A 17782-nucleotide genomic window follows, 5' to 3' on the forward strand; every position below is an offset into this window, starting at 1 on the left:
AACTGAAATAGCTGCTAAACATTCAGTTTGACATGCCAGGAATACATTTCATTTTACAATGTATTAACAATAAAATTAAAGAGTTACTTTAAATTGTCATAATATTTTACAATATTGGTATTTTTATAGCATATTTTAATCAAATAAATGCAGCCTTGGTGATCCTAAAACATTTAATTTTGTTTAATTACAGATTTCTTAAATTTTACAGACTCCAATCATTTGTAAGGTTGCCATATATGGAAGCAATTTTGATGGATAGAATTAGCTATATTTGTTCTAAAAAGCTCTGACCCAGAGGACTTTATCGGGCAAGAGGTGTGCAGGCATTTTTCGTGTGTGTGTGTATATGGGTTTGATGTGTGTCTGTGTTTACTGTGGGACCATTCCTTCACCCGCATGAATGCAAAGCAGATTATGATGCCCCCATCAAACTTTACACCTTCTTTACCCCAACACGCTCTTTTGCCTTTCCTCTCTAAACATCTTCAGCAAAGTTGCAACAGATCCAAAATTCTTTTGTGCCCTAAGTGAACTGGATTTGGCACTGGATATGGACAAGGTCGCCTTTCCAGTATCAGTAATAAGCAATATTAATTAGTAGTAACCCCTCATTATACGCAATACAGTTTGCATAATCACCACCGATGCAAACAAAGCCTCAATGGTTAGAGGAAGCATTCCTTCCGCTGATGTATGTACTCAGCAGACCAGATGGAATTGGTTGTAGTTAACGTGGTTGGCCTGAATCAGTGCACTGCTGTGGCCACAGATAAGGAGTTCTACCATCCACCCATATTCCCACATTTCCCATACTTTCACTGGGCCAGATAGAGGGCTCTGATTGGCTCTTCTGATAGCCCTAGGCCATGCTTTTCACAATACTACTTTTATCTTTCTATCTCATACAATTTGTCTTGTTCAGTGCCCTGCAAACAAAATCAAAGCTACAGATCCAGCAACTCTGGTGTCAGCAATATAATAATTTACCTAAAGTTGTGAAGCATTATGAAGTTACGAATTGATGCCAATCCAATTTGGTCAAATCGACACACAAACAATTACTACCAACCATTAATTCAATCAACCTAACAACTGAACTAACAAACTGAGTTGCTCACTGTTTTACAAAGACAGCTGCAGTGTGAAAACTGGACATCAGAAGTCCATCAAATGGCAATTAAATATTCCAGGGAGTTTTTTTTATTAAATATTTAAAAATAGTACACTGGATCACTTGAAAGCGAGGGTTTATAGATCACGATGCAAGCAGGAGAAGTCTCATATTACGGTCGGTCATCATGATCGCATACCAGATCAACATCCTGGATGAACACTGTATTTAATTAATTTATGTTTAACCAGTTTTATGTTAAGAGACAGTGTAGATCTATAGGTTTGTACATTAGCATGGACTCACTCATCTTTAGTTTGACGTTCTCATTGAGCATTGACGTCAATATGTCAAGAAGTGAGATATTTTATTTGAATTTTTACTGTCATTATTAAATTATATATTGGGTAAGGATGTTACCATTATTGTATATGTGTTGAGGTGTGATTTTTTTATGTAAACAGGCACAACAGAATTATTTATATTACATTATGAATGAATGAACGAACAAACAACTTACCTGTCTACCTACTTACCTATCTACCTACCATCTAATTGAGCAAACTAGTGAACAAAGAACCTATACCTACTAACCAACCATCCATCCATGAATGAATGAACAAACAGCTTACCAACCCACCATCCAACCAATTGACCAACCGACAGAATGAACGAACAAATGGTTGAACGAACAAACAACTTACCTACCACCTACAAACCAACCAACCATCCATCTATCCATCTATCCAACTACCCAAATGAATGAACAAATAAACAGATCTATCAAACTACCCGAATAAATGACCAAATGAACAATGAACAAACAACTTTCCTACTACAGTCCATCTAACCAAACCAGTCAACCAAACAAACAAATGGCATTCAAAAGTCTGAGACCATTTTTGAAAATGCTTTTCTTTGCATTAGAATTGATCAAAATAACAATCTGAGTTGAAAGTTGAACTGAAATTTTACATTCCTCCATCTATACTAGTGTCAAACATTTTCTTATTAGTGACCCAGAGATCAAAACCTTACCTTTTTTTAATTTGTTTTATGTCATATGTTAATTTGTTTGGATAGGAAATCTGTCAATTATACAATTTAGCAGTAAAAAAGAGAAAAAGAAAAAAGACCACTGAATGCCATGACTGACAGAATCAACGTTCTAGAGCAAGAAAACCTTCAACTGCGGGTTGTGAAGTACGTGCACACTCTCAAATGTTTAGATGTCTGATGGGGCCTCAAAGGGACAAAGCACATAAGCAAAACAGAAAAACGAACTTACATTACAGTGTCAGTGTATCTCTCCGGATCTGTTTATTTCTGCTCTGTTTTGAAAGGAAATCTTCCATCTGATCTGGGCAGTAAAATCTGTTCTCACAGGGGAAGCTGAGTTTTTATCTGTCAAAGATTTACACAGAGTTTCAGAGACATGTTCTGTGTTAAGTGCTGTGATTGATAAGAATTCAAATCTTTGTTTGTTCCTGGCGTGTGTGTCTAGGCCTCATCCCCTGATGTCAAGACTTTTCCAAGTAAGATAAATCACAACTTGTTTTTATTTTGCAGAAATATTACACTACATGTTTTTTTCCCCTTAATCAGTACTTTGTCTTGTTTTCCAGTAAAACATCCTTAAAACAAGATATATTACATCATAAGCAAATCTGGTTTGAGAGAAAATATGCATTATTTTTTAACATACTCCATAAATTATTTTCTTGATTAATGCATAAGATAATACAAGATAATACAAGAAGCTTCTGAAAAGCTTCTGCTTAAAACAAGACAAAATATAGCAAAACGATACAATTTACAATCAAATGTATCAGTGTTAGAATTATTATTAGAAAATTACAGGTGTAATTAATTTTCGGTATATTTTTAATTAATTTTCCAGACCTTCAATCCTAAAACATTACACAGTGCAATGCATAATTTAAATAAACAGAAAAAGAAATTGTATTTATATTAACACAATATACTGGACCATATAGTTTTATGGACTTTTATTTGACCTCTCAAAATTGTGTTAAAAATATTTCAGTATTTCACAAGTATATGATTTACAATCATATATTCTTATCATATCGTATTGTATATATTTTTTTACTGTAAAAATACTGATACTGATATTTTTTTAAAGAAGCAATCCTGAACTATACTTTAAATATATAAGATCAATACACACATCCCACAGCAAACATTTCCAAGTGTGGGTGCAAACAAAGTGAAAGTGGTGACGAGCTTAGAAAAAAAAGAAAATGGGGCTCAAAATAACACCTTTCCAGTTCTTCAGAGAGACAGTCTGGGTGTGAAAGAGAAGACCACGTCCAAAAGCTGTTTGTTTTCAAACTTGTGACGACTGCATACATTCCTGCACGGCTCCTCACTCAGCCTCGGGGCTTTAGGTACACAATCAGAGTCACTGTTCCATCGCTCTTATCGCAGCAAGAGCACACAGAACCGCCTCACCTCCTCTCCCGCCCAAACACACACTATATTCACCCAGCGTGTCGTTCGTGCCAGCCTCCGACCTGTGGGCATGTCCTCCCCCTGCAGAGCTCATGCGGGCATCTGCTGTCATTTTCACCATCATCAGAACTGTCACAGATGTCATTCTTTACATCGTGATGTTCAGTAGGCTCATACTAATACATAATAAATACATTTCACTTTTCTATTATCAATATAGCTATGCATTTTTCTATTTAGAAAAAAATCATCAATCACACAGATATTGCCACTAAATTGTACATATTATTACTAATTGATAAATAATTCATCAAATTATTATTTTGTTTAAATAAAAGGATTTTTTAAGGGTATTCCAACAATATCCATCTTAATTATGTCTGTTGGTTTATATGTCCATCCATCCATCCATCAGTTTCTTTGTCAATTCATCCATCCATCCATTTGTCAGTCTATCTCTCTATCTATTCATTAGTATGTTTGTCCATCCATCCATCCATCTATCCATTTGTAGATCTATCTATCTGTTCATTGATCTATCCTTTCATCCATCCATCCATCCATCCATCCATCCATCCATCAGCCTGTTTGTCAATCCATCCATCTGTCCGTCAGTAGTTCTATCAATCTATTTATCTGTTCATCCATCCATCAATCCATTCAAATATCGAGCGGATGGTTGCTCTATCTAATCTGGAGATAGATAGATAGATAGATAGATAGATAGATAGATAGATAGATAGATAGATAGATAGATAGATAGATAGATAGATAGATACAATTTTAAAACAAAGATTAAAACTAATAAAATGCCTTAGTAACTGCATAGTAATGCCCCTAGCAATCACTTTCATAATTTTCATATTCAAATAAAATAAGTTGTTTCATTTTATAAGTTGTTGATATTATGACCTACAGTATTATGAACTTTTCTAGACTCTCCACAAGAGAAATGACTGAAGGCCAACATCACATGCCTTACATGCAAGCCCACCAACATTCTGAATGATTCCTATCGCAAGTGTTCCATAAAACCAGTCCCCATCTTTGGGAAGATTCAAGGGAAGAAAACAAGAGGGGGAGAGAGAGAGAGATGTTCCTCTGGATCAGACACTGAATCTGCTCCTCACTGCTGAACAGGAGGGTAGGGGCCTACGCGGTTTGGTAAACGGATATCTGCATCAAATTCAAAGCAGGTACAGTGCATGGGAGAAAGACTCTCACACATGCCAAACTAATAACCAGCAACAAAATGTGTGTGGTTGCGCTCAGGAAATCAGTACTGAACGGTATATTTAGGTCAAGATAAGAAGGCCAAAATGCTTGCTTAAAGGCATGAAGTTCAATACATCTTTGGAGAGCACACGGATCTCGGCAGCCAGCTAAGGAAGCGTCTGAGAATGCATGACTCACCCACAGCATGCATTGTTTTCTCTGTTTTTCCCCTTTATTGTAGTTTAAATCAATTACACACCCAAAAAAAGTATTGGTTGAACTTAATTTAGTTTTGGACCCTGCTTCCAAACATTGGAAATGTTTTTTTTTTTACATTAAATTAAAAAGTGACCTTGAATGCCCTGTGTAGCAGAAACCCTAATGAATTGAGAAATGTCAAAGTAATCTTACGTTTGTTGTTAACTACAAGTGTGCTTACTGTATACTTACTGAACCAAGAAAACAGTCTTTCAAACATGCAAACTTATAATGTTTGACTTGTGCATTGAGAATTATTTAAAGTGATCATCACATATGTGAAATATGTGTTTATTTTTAATTAAATAATTACATCCATTTTATATAATATGTTTTAATTTATTTACATATTATTTACATTTATTTTAATTAATATTCTTTGTATTTAGATTATTTACTTTTATCAGTAATTCAGATTTTTGATTTTCTTTAGTGCTGTTAGTGTGATGCTTCAAAATTGATTGCTGGAAATATTTCAGTATGTTCAGTTGTTAAAGGTTGACAAAGGTAAGGAAAGAATGTACAAAATGACTAAATGCAATTTCCAAAGCAGAGATCAAGCGTTCACCTCATCCTCCTCTGCACAGAGCTCCAGAAGTGCTCGATGTCCTCTACCAGAAACACAGTCCATATGGGTCAGCTGCATCAGCTGGAATTTGGGATAAAAAAGGTATAACTGAATGCATTTTTAATTTCATTTGGCCAGTCTCTCTGATCCACTGGCCATGTGTCAAATATATCTCTTCTTTTACTTGCTGAGAATTCATTTTGGATCTATATCAGAATTATCTGAAAAATGATGCACAAAGCACACGACAGCCGAGAGCAGACTCTGGAGTCTCAGTTTGCAAAATTGCAAGCAGGTGTTTGTTCGTCATTCCCCTCTTTAGCTCACTTCAGAATGCCTCTATTTCTATAATAATTGCTGCATTTAAGCTCAACTTGCATCAAGCTCCACAAGCTTTTGTTTCATGCTGCTGGTCGTAAACACGAGAACGCCGTAATGCTGTTTCTTGGAACTAGTGTATAAGGTGGCCATAAATGAAGCATGGTTTCCTCCACACTTCCTGCAGTAAAGAACAGTCATGGTTTTTTTGGCTCAGAGAAACCAAGAGGGGAATGTGAGGGAGCAACACACCGTTTAATGCGAGACCTGACAAATACTACCATGATTTACTCTAAAACAGATCTGGAATAAGAGGGCGGCATTCTATAGGTTTTATAATGCACTAAACACCCACATGCGCACACCGCTGGATATTGTTAGTGTAAACAGTGTAAAGGGAAGGGGTTTATGACTGGACCATGTGTGCTTTAGAGGGGTTAATCCAACTCTTGCTCTAATGGATGCTGGTTCTCTATGATAGACCAGACCTGGAGGTGCAGCCCCTAATGCAGGTGAGGAAAGGCTGGGGCCCCCTTTGAACAGGTTCTTTAAGGTTATACTGAAAGAAAGCAGGGAAGAAAAAAGCACCCAGACTGTTCAAATGACTACGGCAAACACACAAAGCCCTCAAAAATGTAAATTCTGTCATCATTTTCTCGCCATCATGTCGTTCAAAACCCAAAAGACTTGACTTTGAAGATTAATCTTCAAAACACAAGTTAAAGGATTAGTTCACATCAAGAATTAAAAATTTCTGCACAATTTACTTTGTGTTTACATGTCATCCAAGATGTTTATGCCTTTATTTCTTCTATTAAAAAGTAAATGAGGTTTTTGAGAAAAAACATGGGGATTTTTCTCCATATAGTGGACTTCAACAGGTACCAATGGGTTTTCAAATTGCGGTCTCAGTGCCGCTTCCAAGGGTCTAACACGATCCCAACCAAGGAATAAGGGTCTTATTAAATTTTAACGAAATCTCAAAGTATAGGTGACCAAAATTTAAAAGACCTAAAAAGATCATAAAGGCGTTGAAAATGAATCCACAAGAATCATAGGGTTCAGGTTTTGTGAAGGAAGTAACGCGGCTGGCCAACTTACAACATAAGTGGGAAATATGCAAATGTGTTTCTCTGTGATGTGCAGCCGTCATGGTAAAGGTATTCAAACTAACAACTCATTTAGGCTGTATAGTGTGATTTCTTTATTTTGGGAGACTATGCAGATTGTTTACGTTCACGTACAGCTACATTACACACTGCATGAAAGGCAGTACTGGAAATGGTATAATGGGGCACTTTAACCCTATGGGTATTATGGGTCTGGAATGACACAAAGGTGAGTATTGTCAGAATTTTCCCTTTCTCTCTTTAAAACTTTCAGAAACTCTGTTATTTACTCAATAACCTATAGGTATGGATTTCTTAGAAGTTGAGAAGTACCACTCGAAAGCCGTTTCACACTTTAACACCTCACAGCTGTGTTCGAGGAGGGGTTCGTCCACCTTTGAGAGTTCCTCACAGCGCCTGAGGCTGCCGAGTGGGTGGAGCGCTGAAAACATAAGGGATCAAAGTTGTGCTGTTGTGTACACACAGCAAGACAAGACTGACAAACATACGCTTCATCTGAACCCAAGACAAACTCAAATAGCCACACTCTCCCATTGATGTAGCCATAATCAATTTCTCTCGCTTTTTTCTCTTAAAAAGACAGTTTAAAAATGTTGTCATTTATTTACTCACCATCATGTTGTTCTAAACCCGTATTTCGGGTAAAAAAATAAAAAAACAAACACTTTTTGCAGCTGTTTTCTATGAAATTACTGTTCATAGTGATTGAGTCTGTAAATACAGACTTGTGTGCTTCTGAAGCCAGCAACTTGTTGACATTAAACCTGCCTCATTGGAACCCTATATGAGAACAGTTATGTGGAGGCATGAATAACTGCAAATGAATGAGTGAGTGATTTTTTTTTTTTTTTTGTTTGTTAAATTGCATTAGGAGACTGGAATCGATTAGAAATATATAACACAAGATAAACCAACAACCTCAAGGCTACTTTGATTTCGTTTGGAGCTGTGTGAAGTCAAAATTCACCTTGTGTTACCCCAAAAAAACAAATCATACAGGTTTTGTATCACATGAGGGTGATTAAATTATAAAATGTAATATTTTAGGTGAACTATTCACTGTGAAAAAGCAGTAAGTAATAAAAACATTACGGACATAATATACTTAAGTGTAATATTTTGTGTTACTTAAATGTCTTAAAAAATTTGAGTGAGTCTTTGCGAAATGTAAATAGGAAAACGCACAATCTTCAATCTTTGAAATATGATTAAAGTGCATTACCTTTAAATGCAATATTGAATAACAGACCACAGTCAAAACAGAATAAAGTACTTTGCATGTGCTTTATGTCGTTAAATGCATCAGAATAAGTGTATGTTTTTCTTTAAAGTCTGCCAAAACATAATGATTGAAAATGTAAAGTATAACTTTGTGCCTAAAACTATAGACAGTGATGTAACCCAAGCCTGACATTCTTTTCTATATAGTCTTTTCATTGCTAAACCTGTGAGAGTTTAGAGGCCGAGGAGCAAGCAAAGCGTTCTCATGACAAGGACGCAAACAGCTTTGCTCTCAGATAAGTGCTAAAGACACCTGCTCCCCAGACACAAACACACCGGTACACATCTCCACCACCAATTTGTCTACACGTATCTGAAAAAGGATACTGGATTTGGAAAAGCTGTCTGTTTTTTTCAACCTCGGGCTAGACTGATGGTTAACGTAAGTGCTCTCGTTTCCTGAAGTTATTAAACACGTTTATCAAGTATCTCGCGATTGTTAGGTGGAGACTGGGAGAAAAAGGGGCTTAAGTGCTGGCATGCTGCGCGACGTGATTAAAGAGCGTTTAACGAGCTGCAAAAACTTCTCCCGCAGCCCGCGCTCTCTCATCATACCCTCTCTGCCGGAGACGCCCAATCAGAGTGTTTGTGTGTTTTAGCGCACTATGTGACTGCATCAGTCTTAGGTCATTTTTTGGACGGGCACCTCACATGTGGCGCTCAGTGCTGAGTAAGGTTTGATTACCAACTTGGCATACAGAAATACAGGTGCTGGGTGGGCTAATAAAGCCTTTGTGCCAGGACTTCAGAGCGGTGAATTTAGATTTGGTCTCTTTTTCCTATGAGCACTGGTAGATTTATTCACTTTACATTTATTCAATTGGCAGACAATTTTAAACAACTTCAATTTATTATGCAAATCAATTTGCTTTCGTAGTGTGTTTCTGGCCTTATCGTGGATAATTAATCACAGTGTGTTATTTTGAAGAAAGTCATTAAGATATGATCTGTTCTGTCAGTGGCATCATGGCTAAGTTTGAATATGTTAATGCGTTAACTTAATACTGAATAAAACAATAAAGCTTACAGAATAAAAGTAAATAACATTAGATGCTCACCCAGAACTTTTGATCTTCATACAATTTGAATGTATTAAAAGCACATGATGGTTACATATTTAGATTTAGAACTTTAAAAAGGTCATATTGTATTCATAAAAGGATTATGATATTTATATTAAATTTAAAAAAAATTGTATGCCTTAACAATACAAACTATGCAATAAGCAGACAATAAGCATTTTTATGTTCAGAAATCAGCATCAAGTATTCATTTAATGACTTTTCTTTTAATTCTAAATACTATTCTAGTAACCTAATATGGATTCATAAACATGTGCATGACGTTGTTCACATGCACATTGCTTACATTGTTCAGCTTGCATTAAAATGTATCAATGTCTATGTAAGCGTACCCCACTTTACATATGAATTATTATGATAACTAATGAGAAGTAAACTGCATTTTGACCTCTGTGTTTTTTTAAGGAGAGTTCATTTTGGGAGGATCCCGTTTAAAAACGTACTATCAAAAATGAAATGAGGTCTTCAAAGATACGTTACAGATGCGCTTCTTTAAACACACTGTCATCACCAAAAACTGAATCTCAGGAAAAAGGAAACGTTAATGAGATACAGTAATTTATCTCGTTAATAAGAAGTAAGATAATGCCTCCATTTTCGTAAGCAAATACCTCTTTAATGAAATTCATCTCACATTTCCGGTGGTATTTCGTGAAATGCACTGTTTAGTTAACAGTTACACAACAGAGTTGTCCATCACCATGCTGTCATGTGTCCTGCGGCCCCCGATGTCTGTGTAAACGGGAGACCGGGAGACTGAAACCTGACCTGAGATCAGTGTAATATTAATGAGTGTGTGAGTGGTGACCTCTGCTCTCTTCTTGTAGCTCCTTCATAGACTGCTTCTCATTTTCCCTGCAACGCTACTGCCCGTCCGCCACACAATCCCAGACGTTCCACGTGCAATTTATGGATTTCATTAAACCTCTCAAGATGTATGCCCTTGGCACTGTTAGGAAACTTCAGTCTGGCAGCATCTGAAAGGAGACTTTAATCCCCCGTTTCTCCTCATCTTCTGCATTCACACAAGGTTCCATCTGAATATTTCATTCTGGGCTGTTTTAGACGGCGGTGCTGGTCAAATTGAGAAGAAAGCCTATGTTGGAAAGGGATTTCTAAAGCCTCTACTTCATTCTGGAAATTCAGCAGGACTTTGCCAGCCAATGCCAGCAGGATCAACTGCTGTTCACACTTAGAAAAATATACTAGATTTATACAGTTTTTTTAATTGCCACATGTTTAATGGTTTTTCTTGGATCACTTCAAGCTTCTAACGGTTTCCCTGCGTCACTTTTCCAAAGCTTTCGCTGCAATCATGGAGATTTTCTGTTCTCCATAGCCTTTGATGCCCAGTGCTTTAGTGTGTAATTCATAGTAAGATTAAATTGGGGGCGTAGCAACCATTTTAACTGCTCACCTCAATATCTGGGTAATGATCATTATATTTTGTAATTTTTTATGGTTTTCCTGGCTACAGGGCGAAAATAAATACATAAAGCAACAGAAAAGATTTTGACATAGCTAATAATAAGAAATGTTTATTTTATATTTTAAAAGAATTATGATGGGCACTGAAAACATAATAGGCATACATACTGTTTTGTCCTGAGTGTTTCAAAATGAAAACATTACCTTTCAAAATAGTCTTTAAAGCATTCACAAGTGTCATAGAAATTATAAGCTTTATCCTTCATATAAAACCTAATTTTTCAACTGAAGATGCATGACCTCTCTTTCTCAAATGAAATTAGTTGGGGTTTTTTTTCAAGTAAGAAGAATTCCCCCATAGTATTGCTGCTTTTGCTGCATTTATAATTAATTTTTATTCACATTTTAAAATATTTGCATTTAAAATTAAAAGTACGCAGAACATAAATGCATGTTTGAATTGCATAAAATTTGAAAAAAATATCATATACACAATGAATCAGTTCAATTAATACAAGTTATTCATGCATTTTTTAAATTTTTTTGTACTCTCAATTGTAAGTCGCTTTGGATAAAAGCATCTGCAAAATGACTAAATGTAAATGTAAATGTAAGTATTTTCTTCTTGCTACTTGTAGACTAGGCTCAGACCTGTACACTGCTTGCTTGTGGAGTTTGAACGCTTTAACTTGTTAATAACAGTACTAATATAAAATACATGCTGCTTAGGTGTGTGGTGAGAGAGAGAGAAAGAGAGAGGTAGTGAGAATGTGAGCATTATGATCCCTGACAGCATTTTTCAGGGGAAGCGCAGCAGTTTTACAGGTGTCTACTTGTACTGGCAAAGGAGCAGAAGGTTCCTTGATCTACCACCTGACTTACAACAAACCACAGCTGAACGGTACAAAATTCAACTGGGAAGATTTCAGAGCAACGATATGTGAAAGTGGGTGGGACCAGATACTACAATTTGTCGAAAACGAAATTGACAAATTGTCACAGCAAAATAAAAATAAAAAAACCCCAACATGGATTAACATGGAAGATATTACTTATCGTGTTGCACCTAGTTAACATAGTGATACATGATATATATGGTTTCTCAATGGTGAAAAATGAATATTCTGAATAAATGCACTGGCCAAAACATGCTGTAGTTTGCTTTCCCAGAGCTTTTCCCCTCAGCTGGCCTTAGTTGAGCACATGAGAAGCTGTTCATCAATGAGCAGAACCTTCTCTCCAGTCAAACCACAATCACAGACACATGTAGAGCCTTAAATGCATTAACCTTCAAGTGCAGTGACAGAAAACCACTTCCTTGAGTGCCAACTGCCCATTGCACGCTCTCCAAGCAAGAGAACAACCGAAACCCGGATGGGCTAAACCGATGACAGATATCATTTAGAGCCGTTACGCAAAACTCAACAGTAGTCATACTGCTCTCTCAGCCCCTGCACAACATCTTACTAATGCTGCAGACATGAGAGTTTAATAAGTACAAATGAACTCAACTGGATGCATTGCATTGGGATATTTGATTTGAATGGTTGCAGGCAAATCTTGCGCAATATTGACGGGATGACAGCCGTACAGAAGTTTCCAATCAAGTCTTCATTCTGACAAAACAGATTTGTTTTGGAGGAAAAATTACAAATAGTGATTTAAATGCACACAAAGGACTATGACTCAAGTAGGAAAGGTTTTATATTTTTAAAAAATGTCACAGATTCGTTTTTTTGATGCTTATTTTTCGAACTAAGATCCAAATGGAAACACTCTCAACTTTGTAGAAGATGTTCCTGAGAATCAGTTGCTTCCAAGAAAGCCATTATTCTTTTTACAGTGACCACAGACTGTAAAGCTAAAAAAAAAGTGCCTATGACTATTTTCTAAGTCTAACGAAAGTCATACGATAGCTTTGTGTGAGGAAAATGCAGACATGTACAGTGGTTTAATCTCGATTTTCTGTACGCCCTTTTAGGTTTCATTCCTTTGTTAGCATGTCATTTGATAGGTCTTTCATACATTACATCAGAATCTGTCACAAATGAGACACAGTACACATATGACTTCACTTAACGTGAAAATGCAACTCTTGTGTGTTTACGTTAACGTATACTAAGGCAGCGGTCTCTTTAAGAATTATTGCTATGGTAATTGCAGTATTTTTTCACTGTTATAAACACTTCTCATGGTGACGTGTTACTGAAAATGACTACAATTTTCACTTTTGGGCCAGCTTTTTCCATGCTATTCTGACTCCAGCAAACACAAGCGGTTTCAGTACTTTGGTGAGCAGTAAACAACACCAACGAGTGACATTGTTTCAGCCTGTGCCAGCGACATTTCCTCTGAACTGCTTAAGCAGGGAGCATATTGAGCTGGAGATTATAGGGGATGTCAACTGATGGGTCATGACCTAAATATAAAGAGAAAAATAAATAATAAAGATGAATAATTATGCACAGATATACTATTAAAAATCAAGGTTTCTTGCCTTTATTTTAAAGTTTGAAACCTTTATTTTTAAGAGAGTAGAACAATGAAGACTTATTAAATAAAAAAAGAAGCATATTTTCCATATCTTTCCATATTGTTGACATCAAAATTTGTTAGTATTAGTTAATGCAATGTATTTGTTGACTTAATATTTATGACAATTAATAAAAATACACAACACAGGTAGCTCAAGTCTATAGCTATTTAGTATTAAATAATAATAACTGAATAATGTATTAGTAATACATGTTTTGTCTTGTAACTAATGCTAACAAATGTAACCTCAAGTTTTATGAATCTATGTAAAAAATGAAATAATATAAATAAATATACAAGATTCCAATTTACTTACTTAAAATACCCTCCCTCACATTTTCCCGCCAGAGGAATTGTAAAAAGGAGGATGCTCATTAACAAACCACTGATTTGACTTTACTTCAAAAGACAAATAAACAAAAACAAATGAATAAATTACTGCAGCTCAAAACGTAAGAACAAAGTCCTTGTGCTGGTCAAGTGGATGTCTTGTTTAATGGTCTCAAAGTGTCTGAGGGTGGAAATTTCCTTTAAGGGTTCATGCTTGTGATAAACTTGTTTACAAAGTTTCATAAAAATACATCTAAAGCCTTTTGAATGTGCATGTGGTTGAGCGGGGAGAAATTAAACATTTGGTCAGGAAGTATCATCAGGTCCTCAAGCCATAAGCTCTAGACGGAGGTCTACTTGCATGCAACACTAAAACAGATTACCTTCGACTTTAATGACAGAGTTCTCCACGAAACCTCAGCTCACGCACATGCGATCGACACACGGCATGATGGATTGTTCTTTGATTTGGCGCTAGAAACGCAGGTACTGAAACTTTTATTTCAGTCATCGTCACTGGAATCACAAACAGATCTCAGATGTGCACGCAAGTCTCCTTCTCCTCAGCCTTGTTTATATCCTTTAATCTATTTGATTTGTATGGTATCATTTCATTTTCCTAACTCTGCTTGTCTCTGGGATTTAAGCACACCATTAGAACACATCAAAGATATTTCGACCTGGACGCATGTATTGACATGTGCTGTGTGACCTCAGATGCTATTATCACGGTGGTTTAGACTGCTGCTGCGTTCTCATTAGGCAGCGTGATGAAAGCAAAGCCTCCTAGCCTTACAGGACATTAGAGAGAGTCTGATTCATGAGCTAAACAAGTGTACTCTCATTTATCGTACGCCACCTCGCCAATTACACAACAGCAAGTGAATCAGATTACCGAGCTGTTGTTGTGTAATGAACATATTGTTCTAAAAAAAAAAATAAAAAAAATAACAGATGCTATGTTTCATATTAGTGAGATATCTGAAAAGAGATGATCCGTAAACAAACTAAATTATGTAAGAAAAGTGGGCCTTTCTCATACTGACAGTGAACCGACTGGTAAATAGAATAAAATCAAATCAAATCTTTGTTTATCTGTGTGTGTGTATACTTATTGTGTGTATAACTTATAATTATATTGCATATAATTGTGCATTTCATTTGCAAAAAAAAAAAATAAAAAAAATTAAAAGCAATACATTTAGCTAATAGTATTTAATTTTATATGTAATAACTATACAAAAATAATAATATATGATATAAAATTATATGTTTTTATATTATATTACATACTATTATTATTATGTAAATTATAATTATAATGGTATTATTAATATGAATTAATGAATTATTTAATACAATTAGTTTAATATTATTAATATGTGCTTGTACACATAATTGTGTATTAAATTAATGCTCACACTGTTTACCCATCCCCAGTTGAACTACTACATAAAATTATAAAAACGGCAACATTCTTCCCTGCACACAATATTTATTATTTTTCCAAAAAGAAGTCCATCAAAAGCTCTTATGCATAGCTGCAAGCCACATGGTCTCCACTCACTGCAGCTCTGATTGACAGCTGGATTTGTGCAGTTTGCAGCAGTACGGCCCGACCTAGTCAACACCTCGAGTGCAGGCACAGAGCACATCTCATCAGCGTGCCAGTGCCAGTTCATGAAGGTTATCTCCATCAGGAGCAGCCAAGCGCAAACTGCATGCAACTTGCGTTCCTTTGCGCACGCTGAGCGCTGCTTAGCGGCGGCCATGACAGACGTGCCCGGATTTGGGATCTCACTGTAATTGCACAACAAAGAGGACGCTCTCTCACCTATTTGTGCTTCCAAGTATTTTGTTTAGATTTGAAATGCTGGAATGGCAATAAAATATGCCTCCCTTTCCTGCTTTCTCTATGAAAAAAATAACAACAACATAAAAAAAAGAGAGCGCAGAATGCCAGACATTCCCAGGAGGTGTAGTGAGACGTGGAGTTGAGGGGCAACTGAGCACTAAGTGCTTTCAAAACAAACACCCACCATCCACACCTGTGGGACAGGGTCACTGCGCTGCCAGGGCGACAGCTAGAGGAAACAGTGGGGCGTTTCTTTGCTACCCGTCAAGCAGGGCATCAACACTTCCTCATCACTGTCACCAGTGCGTTATTGCAGTTATTTTTAGGGCTACCCTAAATGTCAGTTCTCGTAATTAACGCATGGAGCAGCACCAAACAGCTGGGTCACGAAGCCGGACGGACCTGACTGAACTAAGGAGAGGTGGAAAGTTTATTGGGATACATTGTGAGGCGCTTCTCTTCGGGGAAAAATGGAGGAGGAGGCGGAACCGACAGCAGAGTCGAGTGAAGTTCAGTGCGGTGTTTGTTTGTTTTCTGTGGGTGAGTGAGTAATTAGTTAGGAGGAGAGGCGAGCTGGGATATGGAATAACAGAGCATTCATCTTTTCCTGGCCCGCTGGTGAACACAGGAGCGATTACTCAAGGCTTAAAGCGATTACTCCGGATAAAGGTCAGACTATGGAGGGAGTACCACATCACAGCAGGTGACTGTCACCAGAAATGACTTAGAAAGGAAAAGAGAGGGGAAAAACAACACTTTATTTCTGTCGACCATGTCCAGGGTCTTAAACCTAAATAAATTCCTGCTGTGCGACGGCAGGCATCACACAGACCGATTTTTCCAGTCGCAAATTAAGCTAACTCTAGAATATCCAAATCCCTGTCTAATATCCTGCTTGTATGACCCAGAAGAAACCAGCAGCAGTGTTGTTTTCAGTCAGCCCATTCACTCAACCCTTCACCCGCCATTTCCAAGAGTAAAACATGAAGTAAAAGCAGATGTTGAGTTTGTTTTAAGCATGCAAAACAGCTGGGTAAACTGCGGGCATGGGTGTAATATTCCACCCGCTCTGAGCTCTCCACATCTCTTTTAATGGTCGCCAATGATTCAAATTTGTGTGCAGGCAAAGTGAAGTACAAGACCTATTTTCATAATAATGAAGTTTTTCTGGTAAATAGCTATTTCATCTAACAAGTAGTGGTGTGGCACAGCTAAATACTATATTGCTGCCTTCAGTGTCTGCTCTGAGGGAATCGAATGTCTCACGTAATGTAGTACAAAATTATGATTAATTCTAGTGAATATGCAGCATTAGAAAGTTTGATTCATTTCTTGTGAATCAGTTCCTCTAAAACAGACCTCCCTTTCAAATGAAGCATTGGAAAGTCTGATTCGTTATAGTGAATCAGTTCATATTAAACATACCATCCTTATCAGAAAGTTGAATTTATTCTTGTGAATCAGTTCATCTTAAATATACCTCCCTTTCATATGTAGCATTGAAAAGTCTGATTCATACTAGTGAATTAGTTCATCTCAGACAGACCATCCTTCTCATATGCGGCATTGGAAAGTCTGATTGTTTTTAGTGAATCAATTCATTTAAGACAGACCTCCCCTTGTAGCATCCCTTAAATGTAGCATTACAACATCTTACTGCAAGTCTAATTTGTTCTAACAAATCAGTTTATTTTAAACAGACCTCCCTCACATATTATATTGCACATTATAAAGTTTTTAGATTTATTCTAGTGAATCGTTTCACCCTAAACAGTCCTCCTTTCATGTGTACCACTGAAAAGTCAGTTTCATTTTAGTAAACTAGTTAATTCAGAAATTTTATTCAAATGAAAAACGCGAAAACATCTATTAAGGTGTTGTTGTATTTAGTATAAATTTACATTTTCAAGTTTGATACTAAAATTTATGATGTATGAAAAACCAATATAAGTGCACAAAAACTAGTTTTATGCTTAATATCTTGGGCTAGAGTATTATATGAAGGTCTGAATTGGAAGTATCACATCGGTAAATGTTTTGACTCAACATCAGCGCTAGAATTACAATGTTAGTCAACACGCCTGGAGTTTAGCAGCCCACCAGTGTTAGAGTAGCTAAAGCCTGTGTTTAATATCATTTAGGCCTGTTCAATGTCTCTACGAACACATCATTTAGTTGGAACTCCAAAGATTT

Source organism: Puntigrus tetrazona, chromosome 16, assembly GCF_018831695.1.
Source record: "Puntigrus tetrazona isolate hp1 chromosome 16, ASM1883169v1, whole genome shotgun sequence".
Classification (NCBI taxonomy): Eukaryota; Metazoa; Chordata; class Actinopteri; order Cypriniformes; family Cyprinidae; genus Puntigrus; species Puntigrus tetrazona.